Raw genomic sequence first — 13,267 nt, forward strand, 5'->3', positions numbered from 1 at the left:
ACCGTGTTGCATTTTGTTCAGATATGGACTACTTATACCAGGCTTGTCCAACATTGGTAGTGTATTCCGCAACTTGGGTGGACATTGACAAACACTAGCTATGTGCCCTAGGCTATTTCTAATGCTAGTCAGAGAGTGTGTTTGTCCTTCAACACACATTGCAACTGGAGTTTGCCATGACATATTTCAAGGTTAGTATACTGTGCCTCTGTCTACCCATGACATAACAGTGATACCCAGGGTAAACCTACCATCTCCCATCCACTCATCCAGATTCCTCTTGAGGAGAGTCAGTGAGGGACTCTCTGGCTAACCTGTACTGGGAGTTTACTCAAGAGTGGAGGGAGCTTCTGGGTTATGGATCAATCACTACAGCATGTCCTATTTATGTCAGTGCTGGGGTTCAGGTCTCGCATGTGCATAGCTCACTGGCATTTAGATTTTACAAGGTGCAGCATGTTCATTGATTCCAGCTTGGACATGGCTTTATACATCAGGCACAGATTGCCTCTAGGCAGGGAGTATGGCACTGTGTGGAGCTGCAGTTTGTTTAATCAGGCAACAGATGGCATCTGTTAGAGCTCTTTGATCCTCCTGGTGAGGTACTTTTGGGGTCTTTCCAGTTGCTGGAGGTGTCTGCTGAGGTACATCCCACAGGGGCCATTGTATTCAATTGTGAGGCTGATGAAGGATGACTGAAGAGGCACAATGACCTCCCCTGGTCTAGTTGTGACTACCTTCATGATTAGGTGGGTATATGGTATGTTGCTGTAACCACTACAGCCACATGGTTGTCAAATGCAAGATATCTATCAACTTGTGTCCCCAGGTCTCTTATTACTTCTAAAGTACTTAATGGGTTAACACCTATGTGGTAATTGGTGGGCACTTACTGTTTATCCACAGGGGATGACTATACACCTTTATGCATTTAGCTTGATGACATGGCTCTGGCATCAGTTGTCTGTTTCTATGTGGCCCTTTTGTAGGATGCTTCTGTCAGCTGGAGGGTCAGATATGGTGCACAGTTTGTAGTCATCTGCAAACTTGTTCAGACACAGTCCTTCCATGTGGGCCTGTACCTATGGAAAATATATACCAAACAAGGGAGGTCCCAGGACCGAGCCTTGTGGGATGCCAGGTGTAGCTGGTTTGTAGTCTGACATGGCTGCAGCATTTCTGACCATGTCAGTTCTGTCCTTGAGCTGGTTTGCAACCCTTCTACTGACATTGGGGTTTATATTTAAGCTGGTGAGCTTATCTATAATGAACACGTGGGATATTGTATGGAAGGCTTTTGCAAGATCCAGATAGGCTGTGTGGACCACAGTCCCCTCATCGATGGCCTTGATGGCTGTTTCAAATGAGTCAAACATGTTTAAGGGGCAGGATTTGCCCTTAAGAAAGCCATACTGGGTAGGGTCCAGTGTCTGTAGGTCCCCAATATCTTTATTTCTGAGGTCCACGATGATCCTTTCCATAGCTTTGCAGACCAAGCTTGTCAGGATTCTGGGGTTATAGTTTGCAGTATCCATTCAGGCACCACCTTTGTAGAGAGGGACCACTGTTGTTGTACACTGCTCTTTGGGTATATATCCTGTGGTATGGCTGAAATTGAGCACTAGTGTTATTTGGTGTTCCATTCTTCTTGGAGTTCATGTTGGACACAGCCCAGGACACCATCTTGTACCATTGATGCTGTGTGTTTTGCTTTGAAGATGCTGGCTGTTACCTCAGCATCTGCAATGTCAGGGGGCCAGCACTCTGCTGGGTAGATATTTGGCATTTTGGTGGGGGGGGAGGTTGCACTGAACCTGTCAGGTTGGATGTTGGCAATGTGTGTGGGTTTGGTGTATTGTTTGTAATATTTGAGTAATTCAGAGCATATCTGTGACTTCCCACCAAGGTTCCTACCATCAGTTCAGAAAGCCTTGTGATTATCCTTAGTGTCCTGTACAATTTGTATCTTCATAGGTTCATAGGTTCATACTAGGCTATCTGCCCTAGGGCATTTATAAGCCTAGCCAGAGTGTGTGTGGCTTTCGCCACCCCTTGCTATGTGAATATTATGCCCATTTAGGGTTTACTTTACTGTGCCTCTGTCTAGACATGACACAGTGATGACCCCCAGTGTAAATCTACGATCTCCCATCCACTCGTCAATATTCCTCTTGAAGAGAGTCAGTCAGGGGCTCTGCCTAACATGGAGTGGGATTCTGTTCCAGAGTATAGGGAGCCTCTGGGTTATGAATCTGTCCCTCCAGCACATCCTATTTATTTATATGTTGAGGATGAAATCTCTCGCTCTCACGGCTCTGATGGATTTGGATTTTCTGAGGTGGAACATGTCCATTAATTCTGGATTGGACATGGCCTTGTACATCGGGCATACATCGCCTCTGAGTAGGCAGTATGTGACTGAATACACCTGGGGTTTCTTCAGCCAGGCATCATATGACAAATGTTTGGGACCCTTTATCCTCTTGGTGAGGTACTTTTGGGGTCTTTCTAACTGCTGCAGGTGTCGGGTAAGGTACATCCCAAACGGGGCATTGTACTCAATTATGGGCCTGATAAGAGAAGAGTATAGGGGCACAATGACCTCTGCTGATGTAGATGTGTATCCTTTCATGATAAGGTGGCCAATATAGAAGGTCTTCCTATCCACCTTGGCAATGTGAGTGTCACATGAGAGGTTACTGTCCACCTGTGTCCCTAGGTCCCTGATTACTTCTTCCATACGCAATGGATTACCACCTATGTGGTAATTTGTGAGTACCTTGTTTGGTATTTGGAGAGACATTCATACTCTCCAGTGTCTTCAGGAAGGCTGAGTGGGGTTCCTGGGTTTGAGAGGGTGGTCTGTAGCATGCTACAAACTTTACAGCAGTTTTGCCTACGGTTAGTTGCACATGGATGGTCTCTGATGCTTTGTGCATTGTCTGTAACCTGGAGGTGTGGGTATCTTTGATGAATATGGATACCCCCCTCCTTTTGTGGCTTGGTCCAGGTTTTGGGGCCAAAAAGCATGATATGAGGTATAACCTGGTAGTGCTGGAGTGCTCTGAGGAGCCTTGATGCAGGTTTCCATCACTGCACAGACATCAATGTTCTCCATACTGGGGAGGGCCTCGAGAGTGTGCATCTTGAGGTTTAGACTTCTGGTGTTGAGCAGCATTACCCTTATGTTTTTTCCACTTATGTTTTTTAGGGAGGTGGGTTTGTCTTTTCAGCCTTGCCTACAAAAGGCACTATGGAGGTGGCAAGAGCCTTAGCCAATATCCAGAAGCCCAACGGTGACAGGTGCAAGCCATCCCTGGCAAAGCAGCGTGGCTTGTCAATCATGTCATCCCAAGCAGACAGACACTGGATCCCCTTGGAATGACACCAGTAATTGTGCCAATTGTTAAAGCTGATCATTCTGTGTTTGTACTGTGGCATCATTCTTGGTGAGGGAAGGATGCTGCTCAGGGTCGGGGTCATACCGGCCTGGGCTACATAATCAGAGAGCTCCTCTATGTTTCTTTTCATGTAGTCCAGGGAGGTACATCTCAGGTCATTCACACCAGCATGGACAATGACTGTGTCATATTTGTACTTGCTTTGGAGTGACCTGCATGCTCGTGTTATGTGGCGGATTGTAGCGGCCTACAGGCAGCTTACTGTAACCTTTTCCTTGTTCAGTCTGGTGAGCAGGACATCAGTGTGCCTGACTATGGAGTCACCTATTACAAGTGTATCAGGCATGTTGTTTGTCCTTAAGGGCTGTGACTCTTTGGCACACTGACTTTGAGAACTATGTGTTGCATGTGCTATGTTTTGAGGTAGTGGTTGCTTGGGTGTCTGCTTTGGAGGCCTCTGTTGATTTGGTGGTTTTTAATTAGAGCCTCCGGGAAGGCTTTTGTGTGTTTATGTCTTTGGTTTGCAGTTGTGATAGGTCTATGTGAGACTGGGTTTGTGGTGTGTGTGGTTACCTTATCCTCCTGATTAGTTTTGCCAGTACTGAGTTGAGAGAGCTCGGCCTCCAGTTTGGATAAATGGTTGCATCTCTCACATATATTTGTATTTCTTGGGGGGTGGAAGGGGTTGTCTGTGTACATGGGGCAGGTGTAACATTGCCTCAAGATTCACAGATTCAACATGTTGTAGCTGGCCTTAGTGGATTTTATGTGTGGCCATATTTTTTTGCCATAATACTGATCAGAGATTACTTCCCTTTTTGGGATTTGCTCTATCATGTAGTAGCTTCCTCCTTCACTTGCATGGTTTGGTAATGGCTGGGGTCCACCAGGCCAGATGCCTGCGTGTATGGAATTGGGTCTTGGTTTTATTTGGGATTGCATAATCCATGCATTCCTGAAAGTGTTCATAGAATGCATTTATAAAGGGTTCTGAGGTGTGCCCCATATTTTCCACAGGCACAGGGCCTTTAATGGATTCCACATCAGTTTGGAAGAGTGCAACATTTGCTTTATACATGTTTTTCACTGTGGTTTTCTGCCCAGGGACTGGGGTCAGGATGTGAATATCCAGTGTGATTACTCTATGGTTTGATCTTATCAGTGAGGGATACACTTCTCATCTGGCCATAGAGTACCCATGTTGCTGATTATCACATCCAGTATGCTTACCCCTCTTGTGGGAGTGGTAAGTTGTTCCTGAGCATTTTGGTTTATGAATTCTAGGAACCTTTGGCCTAGGGTGTTGGAGCTAGAATAATGCTCCCAGCCTATGTTTGAGTATTTTCAGTCGCCCAATATAATGTTGTTTGGAGAGCTTGATATTTTCATGTGTTCCGACGTAGGCCAAGTGCGGTTCCTGGCATTAGGAGGGTAGTCTGTTGCAGGCTACAAACTGGGAGGCAGTTTTAGCCACTGTTACTTGCCCGTGGATAGTCCATGCTGCTTCTTGTTGTGGTACCAACATGGTGGTGTGGTTATCCTTGACAATTATTGCTAATCACCCTCCTTTTGTAGTTTGTTCCATGTTTTGGGGCTGTAAAGCATGGTATGAGGTGTAACCTGGTAGTGTTAGGGTGCTCTTGTGAGCCTTGACCCAGGTTTCTGTTACAGAACAGATATCAACATTCTCCATGCTGAGGAGAGTTTAGACTGCATGCATCTTGCAGTTTAAACTTCTGGCATTGGGTAGCATTACACCTAGGTTCTTATCCCTTGTGATACCTATGGAGGTGGGTTTGTGTTTTGAGCCTTACCTATTCAAGGCACTGTGGGGGTGACAACAGCCTTTCCCAGTATCCAAAAGGCCAGGAGTGATAGGTGCATACCATCCCTAGCAGGTGGAGCATCGTGTCTTGCTCAGCATGTCATTCCAGGCTGGCACGCATTGGATCCCCTTTGACTAACAGCAATACTTAAGCCAATTATTGTAATTGATCATCTTGTCTTCATATTGTGGCGTCATGCTTGGTGAGGGTAGGATGTTAGTCAGGGTCATCAAGTTTGCATATTCTACATGGTGTTACATTGCTTAACACATGGCAATCATGCCTCAGGTGGTGCTGCAGGGCTGTCTATGTTGGATGCACATACTGCACTCCCTGTACATGTTTGAAAGCAGGTTGTGTCAACTTAGGCATCCCTTTTACTATATGTGTGAGTCAGAGAGAGGTATCATTTCCAGGGTTCCTACTGAGCCAGTGTATGTGCTATGCATTGCCGCTTTGCCAAGGCCAAGGCATACTGGGCATGCCTCCTTCTGCCTACTGGGGCAGGCTCAGGTTGTTCCTCCTCCGAGTCACGCTCTGCCTGTGATTGGCTTGGCAATGGTGGGGGGCTGTTTGGCCCAGCCCTATGCTGGTCCTGCTGCACCTGTTTTCACAGAATCATATTATGTAGCATAGCACATACCATGACAATTTGGGTACATGTAGTTGGTGAGTACTGCAAGGCTCCACCAGATGTGTCCAGGCACCGGAACCATGACTTGAGCAGTCCAAACACATGCTCGATTACATTTCGTGTTTGTGCGTGTGCCTCATCATGGCATTCTTGTTCAGGTGTGTGTGCATTTCTGATGGGTGTCATCACTCATGGCTCCACTGCATAGCCAACATCCCCCACTAAGTGACCGTGTGGGATGTCCCCATTGGCAAATGTCTGGTGTCAAATGCCAGATATGGGAATCATGATAGCTTCCAGGGCAGCCAGCACACACATTCATTATTATGCCCTGGGCATCACACATGACCTGGCAGTTGATGGAGGGGAAGCCCTTGCGGTTAATGTAGGCCCTACCCCGCTCACCAGCTGGTGCTTTGATGAGTATATGCGTGCAGTCTATTGTACACACTACCTCAGGGTATTCCGCTATTTGCTGGAAGAGATGCATATTGTTGGCCAATACCTCACGGGAATTGGGGAAATATACATGATCACTGACATGTGCTGACATGGCATCCAGGAACTGATGCAGTACCCTGCATGCTGATGCCTGTGATATCCTCATCATATCACCAGTTGGTCTCTGGAAGGTACCTGCTGCTAGTATTCTTAGGCCAACACATACCTTGGTTTCCACTGGGATGGGTTCCCCTCTGTTGGTTCTGTGTGTGAGGCGTGGCCTGCACAGCTCAACAATTTGCTGTAGGAGGTCTCTGTCCACTCTATAGCGCTCCACTATCTCCAGCTCATGTAACCCCTGGTAGGTGACCCTGGGCCTGTACACTCTTCTCTGTCTCCTCACTGTGGGTTGTCCGGCAGCATTTGCATAGTCACCACCCTCAGCAAGTTGCATACATCTCCTTATAACAGCTATGGCAGCCCCTAGCATTCTTGGTCTGAGTGAAACTTTTTCAGTTTTCACTTCTTATAGCTTACTCCTCTGTTGCAGTGTCTCTTGAGAGAAACATTCTGCACTGTTGTTTGCAGAGTTTTAAGTGCTGAGCTGGGCTACTGTTCTGCCTGTGTAATTGGCTGCTTCAGATTGTTTTCACCTGCTAGCTCTGCCTGTAATCCCTGCTGGCTTCCTACTATTTCTCATGCTTCCTTTTTCTCTTCTGTTTCCTCAGGGGGGAGCAAAGCGCATACCAGCGAAAACACGCTCACAGCGGCTAACACACGCACACACGTGCTTAGATGGACTAGAATCTGCTTATTCGGGTTAAAACGTACGCACACCAGCACAAACAGGCTTACAGGTGTTTAAACAGGCTCCTACATGCATATTCTGCCTTAAACACGCGCACTCACGCTTACACGTGCACACTCTCTCTTACTCTTGCCTACCTGTGCACGCACACACACATGCATGCCCTGCAAGAAACTTTGGTGTTATCCATAGTGTACACCTTCCATTTCTTGGCTTTCCCATGCGTATTTCTTGACACTCCTCTTTCCATGATGTGTGACTGACATCTTTCACATGCCACTGTGCTCCAGTTCATAGGTTCATAGGTTCATAGGTTCATACTAGGCTATCTGCCCAAGGGCATTTATAAGCCTAGCCCATAGTTATGTGGCTTTCGCCACCCCTTTAGTTTGAATAAAAACTATGCCTATCATTTTGCTGTGCCTCTGTCAAGCAGTGACGCTGAAGTAATCCCTGGGGTATATCTGCAATCTCCCATCCATTGGTCAAGATTCCTCTTGAACAAGACCAGAGAGGTGCTCTGCCTCACATGTACCGGGATTTTGTTCCACAGCATAGGGAGTCTCTGGGTGATGAATCTGTCCCTCCAGCACGTTCTATTTATAACCGTGTCAAGGTTTAAGTCTCCCGCCCTTGTGGTTCTGAGGGATCTAGATTTTTTGAGGTGAAGTGAGCTGCATTTCTTTCATACATTCCCCCCTGTGATGTCACCTATCTCCTACTCTGTTACTCCCCCTTATCCTACTCCGACACTGCACGGAATGTGCTCATTTCCTATGTGACAGTACAATTCACTATCCTACCACTCATTTACATGGGATTGCCTACTAATGCTTAGTTACATGTCTTACACTCAGCTTCCCCCCTTAGCAACCCCTACTGGGTGGCCATGTTGTTTTCAGCCTGCTATTCCCTTACATTGTAAATTCATGCTTTGCAGAAAACCCACATTTGTGGGTTTAATATCATTATTCTGATGAAGTTCGTCTTGGCGGACGAAACCCGGGTAAACTGTCATTCGTGTACTGTTCTTGTGCTTGTTTTTTAAGAATAAAATATCCATTATAGCTGTGGAATTGGATTATCTTCCTTCAGCGTGGATTTACCAAGTGAGTGAATTTGCTGTGGCAATTCCTGACTGCTTGAACATCCTGGTTGTTTTTTACAAGTTTATTTTTACCTTGGTTAAGTGTTTTTCATGGAAGACGAGGTGGTTCCGGTGGACACCGGTGTTTTGTTCCAGCAGATTAGCGCACAACTGAGAAAGCATTCGGCTCTCATTCAAAAACTATTGGGGAAGGACAGTCACGACAGTTTGGAAACAGTGGGTGATACTCTTGGGTTGCCCCTTATACAGGTCACACCGAAATCTTCAATCGCAAATACGCAAGGTAAGCGTATTATTGGGGAAACTGCTCATGTTTCTAACTTTCAAAATCATAGAACTTGGCGAGAAAACCATTATTCATTCAATACAACAAACAGCAAATCTAAGCCGTATACATTGAGGCAAAGTAACGCAATGCACCAAATGTTAAAAACATTTGAAATGAAGTTATTCAAGTATAAACGAGTGCAATTAGAAAACAGTTATTTGAATAAAAACATAGAACTTCATATGGTCCCCAAAGGTTTGCGCCTTTGGAGATACCCCAACGGCTGTGAAAACAATGAATGTATGCTTGACGAACTACACAAATTTTTTAACCACACTGGAATAAAATTGATGGAGATAATGGTCAAGTACAACAACATAAAAATGGAAAGTCTACTTAATGAACTGGATATTTTAAATCAAAATATCAGTCAAGACCTTCTATTTGAAAGCAACTATACGAACTATACTAACATTATTAAAGATGTTGATTCCAGCTGTGACATCTTATACAACAAAAAATACACCAAAATTACAAGGGATATCAAAAGATACGAACAAGGTGAAATTTATCCCAAATCTAAATGAATCAACTGTGACCATGGCAACGATAATAGTGTGGAGCGTGAACGACAGGGACAGGAAGTGTATGACATCACTTCCGACAATGAAGGTTTTGAACATAACGGCCCCAGTGAACCTGATGGTAGCCACGTAGATGAGGGAGTAAGGCGTTCGGAAAGGCTCCTTAACCGAGGATCAACCCATACAGATGAAGAACACAGGAACATGGGGGCAAGACCAAAGAAAGATTTTTTATTCACCAACAATGCGAAACCTGGATGGAAGGGTCGCAGCTTAACAACACATCTTCCATCAATATCTTGGATTACGCCAACACACTTATGGACTTACCAACACACGAGATTAATTTATATCCCTTGGAAACATCCAAGCAACATCAAGTTCAAGGTTTGTGTGTTAACTGTGATGAATTAAGTGGACATGGTTTGGTTTTTGCACACAATTCTGAAGTAATCAAGCAACATACATGTCAAGGTTTGTGTGTTTGTGACGAGTCAAGTGGACATGAATTGCCTTTTGCATATAACAATATTAACGAAAAACATTTTGACAATTCTGTCAACCATGAATTTGTGAAATTTGATATAGTTGAGACTATGAATGAATATATAACATCTAGTCCATATTTACAGGATGACTATGTTTTTGACACTCAAATGGAAACAGGTATAACACATAAAAATGAACATAATGTTAATACAAGTTGTGTGCAACCTAGTAACAACACATATGGACAGGGTTACATTGCATGTGACAATGAAACAGAAAATAATTATGGTATTGAGGATGTGTTCATTCAATGTTCTTGTAAGGATGAAAATAAACAAGATGAAACATTAGGAATTACTAATAATACGAAAACATCTATAGAAATTGACAATGCACATCAGGGAGATCAAACTTTGTTAAACCTTACCATGTATGACTACCCTGATCAAGTATACATCAATGCAAATACAATGGGCAACAACATGGAAAATATAGAAATGAAAAATATAGATAATGTTATGAATGTTGAAAACAATAATCAATCTAATATATTTTTGACAGATAATGAAAATATTATTCCCATAAATTTTTATATTGATTTGAATCCGGATAATTATCTTGATAGGGTGAACCAATGTATTTCAACTAATAATTTTGAACCAGTAAACAAAGAATTTCTAAGCAATCCCATTGTAGTAACTAATAATTATGGAGATTAAAAAATTTTCAATTATTCCCAAAATGAAATGGATAGTGAACATGCTAACCTTTTTTCACGAGGGTTTAACTTCGTACCTTGCCATAAAGGCAAATTAGTTAACTCAATAATAGATTTAAAACTATTTAGTAGGAAACTAAACTTGAAAATCTTTTATAATGAAAACATCAATGTAAGCAGGTACAACAAATGTCATAATAAACTGACTAAACCCAGTGTTTTCAACCCCCCAATGAATGACAAAATAGCAATATTTGAGAAATTGACTGAAATGGATATTAGGGAATTTCACAAACAATATCGGAAACCCATACATAACAACATGACTAAAGACGAAGAAGACATACTGAACCACATATTAAACCTTAAGGACATCAGGATAATGAGGCCGGACAAAGGTAGTGGTGTGGTTATAACTGATAAAGGGGATTAAATCTCATATATGACTACAATGTTATTGAGCAATTCTTATTCTGAAATAAGTTTAAATGAAATTAATATTGCCCATCAAAGAATTGACATTTTATTGGAGGATATGTTAATGCAAGGTGAAATTCTGGAAGACGAATATGAATACATGAAAAATGATCATCCTGTTATAAGTGGAATATTTGGCATACCCAAGATTCATAAAGGTCTTAATAATTTACAATTTAGACCAATAGTTGATGGAAAGAGAAGCAAGACTTGCTTCATTAGTCAATACTTAGACCATTATTTCAAACAGAGTATGACCAAATTTCCATATATAACAAAGGATTCTTGGGATTTTCTCAGGAGGATGAATGAATTTAAGATGAATGATGGGTATATATTCGTTACGGTGGATGTATGTAACCTCTTTACATCCATTCCACATGACATAGGATTGATTTGGTTAGAAGAACAACTTTTTGAATCTAAAATATTTGATCAAACTAAAATCAATACATTGATTAGCCTTATGGATATTGTCTTACATAATAATTTTTTATTTTATGAAGGAAATTATTATAAACAAACTGATGGGGTTGCCATGGGGGCAGCATGTGCCCCCATGTACGCAAATCTAATAATGACATACTGGGAATATAATTATGTTTTCAAAAGTACATTTCAAAAACACATCAAACTATACTCGAGGTATTTGGACGACATTTTTATCGTATGGGATAACGATGAAATGGTTTTAAATACCTTTCTCGAGTATATTAACCACAATGTTCGATTTTTGAAATTTACACATCACATTGGTTATGACACTATAACATACTTGGATGTGCAATTAACTTACCATAGGAATAGTGGACAGCTAAAATCTAACATTCATAGAAAATCGACCTTTTCAAACTCTTACCTCCACTATGACAGCTGGCACCCTGACCATCAGAAAAAGGGAGTTGTTAAGGGTCAGATGGTCAGGGCGGCCAAAATGATTAGTGAAGAGGGAGAGTTTATTAAAGAATTAGAATTTATGGAGAGTATGTTTCTTAATAGGGGTTATCCCAAATTCCTGTGTGAAAAAATCAAACAGGAAGTTAAGAATAAGAGAATTACAGGAATATATCAGGCTATATTGTGCCACGGTGTTAATAATGATATAATCAATATAAACAATGAAAACATAAAGCAGATACCCCTATATATTTCAGTGTATGATGATTCTTTTGAAATCATCAAGAATATCATTAAAAAAACTGGGGGTTACTGACAAATGACAACACCATGGCACATATATTTCAAGGACAACTTAGGTTTGTGTACAAAAAAGATATATCTTTTAAAGAACATTTTGAGAATAAAATGGATTCCCAGAGGCATACAACCAATAGGCCAATAGGCAACTTCAAATGTGGTAGATGTACAACCTGTACTCACATTAACAACACAAACGATAAGTTGGTGGTCAATTCTTATAATATAAAAATAAAAGGGCATTTTGATTGTCACACTTCCAATGTCATATATGTCGCACTTTGTCAACATTGCAAAGCATTCTATATAGGAAAAACTAGCAGAAAACTTAGGAATAGGATTAAAGAACATCTGCTAGACATTCAACACATGAAAACTACAAATGCCCTAGCTAGACACACACGATTAAATACCAATCATAGGTTTAAATTTTGTGTTATTGAACATATAGAATATGATGTACAGGGGAGACACACAAAATATGATTTAGATGTACAGGAGTTAAGGTGGCAGATATTATTGAATGCCTATAATTGGCCGGGGTTGAATGAATACTGTAGTATCAAACCCATTCTTAGAAAAAAATTACATCAAGGGTAGATCATAATACAGTATTAAATATTCACCACAATACCCATAAATGATAAACATGTATAAGGATATGTTAGAAAAATGATTAGCACCAACACCAGTAGAACACGTTTGTAATTTGTAAATTTATAATTAATATATCTGGTGGGATTTGTATACATAGGTACATATTATGAATAATTTATTTACATTATTGTAGTGATAAGAATCATTGTGATATTCATCTATTGTTATTTAGTGATATGTAGTATAGAGTTTTATGAAATCATATACATACATACATTATGAATTATTCAAACAGGATATGTTTTGTCACCAATATATATTATACATTTGACTAAAAATATATATATAGACATACATCCATTTAATATATGTTAAAATAGTTTTTATTCAATATATGTTATATTTAATGTAATTGTATTTTTAATTTATATGTATACATGTATGGTTTTATGTTGATTTTTTATTTTAATGTATCTTTATCTATTGACAAATCATATTCATGCTTTATTAATAACATTACTCAATTTAACTAGTGCAACAACTTAGTTAACAGTTTAATAGTTTAATTGAATTTTATAATTAATAGGGTGGGACCTGTGTATTTAAGTGAAACAACAACTAGATTGTTTATTCTGATGAAGTTTGTCTTGGCGGACGAAACCCAGGTAAACTGTTATTCGTGTACTGTTCTTGTGCTTGTTTTTTAAGAATAAAAAATT

The sequence above is a fragment of the Protopterus annectens genome, chromosome 2.part0 (genome assembly GCF_019279795.1).
Source record: "Protopterus annectens isolate FY-2018-M chromosome 2.part0, PAN1.0, whole genome shotgun sequence".
Classification (NCBI taxonomy): Eukaryota; Metazoa; Chordata; order Ceratodontiformes; family Protopteridae; genus Protopterus; species Protopterus annectens.